Source organism: Lactuca sativa, chromosome 5, assembly GCF_002870075.4.
Source record: "Lactuca sativa cultivar Salinas chromosome 5, Lsat_Salinas_v11, whole genome shotgun sequence".
NCBI classification, from domain to species: Eukaryota; Viridiplantae; Streptophyta; class Magnoliopsida; order Asterales; family Asteraceae; genus Lactuca; species Lactuca sativa.
The window spans coordinates 155,226,864-155,230,188 of record NC_056627.2 but is presented as its reverse complement, the minus strand read 5'-3'; positions in this window follow the sequence as shown (position 1 = coordinate 155,230,188).

The window sequence follows — 3,325 nt, the reverse complement described above, 5'->3', positions numbered from 1 at the left end:
ATCATGCACCTCCTTATATTTTCATGATTGATTCTGGGGATACCTTGATGTCTAACTATTTTGAAAAAAAAAATTGTAATAACTTAATGGTTTTAAATGTTTTAAAAAGTTTTAAATTGGCTTGAATTTTTGGGATGTTACAAGTTGGTATCAGAGAACGAAACCATTAAGTTATTACAATTGGAGATGCCTCCATTGACTTTGATACCATTTGAGCCTTTAGCCTGAGTAGAAAATATTGGAATTTTGAAGTAAGGACTTAGTTTGAAAGGGCGTTTAAGCTATCAGAGGGCATCCAGAATTGAGCAATCCAATGGGCCGACGTGTGTGTCCGTGAGATCGTTGTTCGCCACAGAGTTCCGTTCTCTATTGTTTCCGGCCGAGATGTTAGATTTACCTCCCGCTTCTGGCAGAAGTTCCACGAGGAGCTGGGCACGCGGCTGCATTTTAGCACATCTTATCATCCGCAGTCCAACGGCCAAAGTGAGCAGACTATACAGACCCTCGAGGACATGTTGAGGGCTTGTGTCATCGACTTTGGTAGGAGCTGGGATTCACACCTACCCCTTGCAGAGTTCACCTACAACAACAACTATCATTCCAGTATTGGTGCCCCAACTTTTGAGCTGTTGTATGGGTGGAGATTTCGCACACCAGTCTATTCGGGTGAGGTTGGTCACCGAGTGATTGGGCGGCCAAAGGTAATTTTGCAAACTACCAAAAAGATTCAGCAGATTAGACAGCGATTGCAGACCGCTCAGAGTAAACAGAAGAGATACACCGACTGGAGCCGATCAGAGTTAGAGTTTCAAGTCGTCGACATGGTACTCCTGAAGGTCTCGCCCTAAAAGGGTGTGATTCGTTTCGGGAAGAGGGGGAAATATGGTCCTCGATACATCGGGCCGTTCAGGGTCATTTCCAGGGTTGGAAAGGTAGCTTATAGATTACACCTCCCTGAGGAGCTCAGTCATATCCACAACACTTTTCACATTTCGCAATTGTGAAAGTGCATTCTAGATGAGGAGGCAATAGTATCATTGGATGATAATCAGGTCGATGAGCGTCTGAATTATGTGGAGAGGCACGTAGCCATTCTGGAGAGGAAGGTGAAGGTTCTGCAAAACAAGGAGACACCTTTGGTAAAGGTACAACGGGAGCATCAGAGAGGGTCTGAGTGGACATAGGAGCCGGAGGCTGAGATGCCGGAGCACTATCCGGAGTTGTTCACCGCAGCGGACTTTGAGGATGAAGTCTAGTTCAAGTGGGGGAGAATTGTAACACCATGAATCTCAGGTATTAACTTTACAAATTTAATTTCTCATACTTGAAAGGTATACTCGACGAGTTGGATGCGCTGACTCATCGAGTTGGAACATTTTTGGCCATGTGTTTAAGTGACTAACTCACCGAGTCAGAGGCATGACTTGACGAGTTGGAGCTGGAGGATGAAACCCTAAATTCCATGGTTTTACACCCTACTTAAAGGATCATTAGCCTCCCTTGGCCACTCCTCACTGTCTCCTTGAGCTCTAAAACCCTAGCTCGTTTGTGTGCTCCATTTTGTGCGATTTTCAAGCTTGGAAGGTGGTTTGCATGAAGAAGGCTTGAAGTATAAGAGGATTGGTGCATAAAGGAGCTAGTGGATCTGACTCTTCTGCTTATTGGCATCATTTTGAAGGTAACAAGTTGTTACCTTGACTTTTCTTTTTCTAGATCTTCTCATGTTTAAGGATAGGGCTTTTTCTAGCATGTATGTTATCCATTTTGGGGCATGGGCTAGGATCTGAAGTTGCAACTTTAGATCTGAACTTAACTGGGTCCTTATAGCTATAAAGTCTCCAGCTTTAGCAAGTATGAGCCTCCCCTTTTGAGTTAAACCCCATTATAAGCTTGGATTTGATATTCTAAGACTTTAGAGCCTTGCATGCACATAAAATTTGCAACTTTACATGTTAAACAATCTTTGGGAAGCTTGATCTGCAACATGGAGCTTTGGGGTGGCTTAAAAGCATCTGAATGGGGAAAGTAATGAATGGACTTGATGAGTTTCATGGCCAAATCAGTGAGTCCGGTGAAGATTGTCTACAAGGATTTCTGCATGGACTTAGCGAGTAAGTAGAATGACTCGACGAGTCAGCTAGGGTTTTCCCGACATTTGGGCAGGCATGAACTCGACGAGTCAGCGGGGGATTTTTACGACTTCTTGATTTCTAGAAGGACTCGACGAGTAAGTAAGTTGCACTCGACGAGTTGGGTCAAGATAGACTGTTAACCTTGACTGTTGACTTTGACTTTGACCAACGGTTGACCATGTTGACTTCTGGGGCTATTTTGGTAATTTGAGAATTAATGGAATTGGAACACTGATGGGTGTAGGTGCCAGTGTTAGAGCTGCATTTGGAGGATGTTCATACTATCGCTTCAGACTACTTGAGAGGTGAGTTGTCCTCACTATACTAACAGGGTCGAAGGCACCAGTGTCGGCCCTTTACGGATTTGTGTCCAGGTTATTTCATGTTATGCTTATTGATTTGCATCCTGGTAGTTAGGATGGTGATATGCTTAGTGACCTGGTTAGGTACGGTATCCGGGCATATAGGATGATGCTGTGTTAGTGACCGGTTAGGTCTGTATCCTGGGTATAGGATGTTGCTATGATTAGTGATCTGTTAGATCGGTTTAACTGTTATATATGCAAGCATATGATATTTATGTGCACATGTTTGTTTGATTGGGGGTTAGGTTGAGGCGGTCTTGCTTTGTGCTAAAGGCGAACATACCTAGGGCCGTCTGGATAGACCGAAGGCCCTGCAAAGGGATTCAGTTAGGCCGAAGGCCCAGCGAGCGGTCTGGATAGGTTGTAGGCCTTGCGAGGTGGTCCAGACGTGCCGAAGGCTCGGAGAGCGGTCCAGATAGTCTGAAGGCCTGCAAAGCGATCTAGTCAGGCTGAAGTCTCATTATGGATGCTGTTTGCTTATATGTTATTGATATGTTTTATGGTGTTGGTATTTTGTGGGTACTCACTTTGCCTTCGAGCTTACATTTATCGATTATTGTTTCAGGTACTTCTGATGATCGCGAAGGCGAAGGCCTGATCGTGCACCTCCTTATATTTTCATGATTGATTCTGGGGGTACTCTGATGTCTAACTATTTTGAAAACAAATTGTAATAACTTAATGGTTTTAAATGTTTTAAAAAGTTTTAAATTGGCTTGAATTTTTTGGATGTTACACAGAGACAGGAGTGAAAGGCTAATTAGACGTAGTCAAAGTACATACTTGGATAAGGTGCTAAAACGTTTTAGTATGGAAAATTCCAAGAAT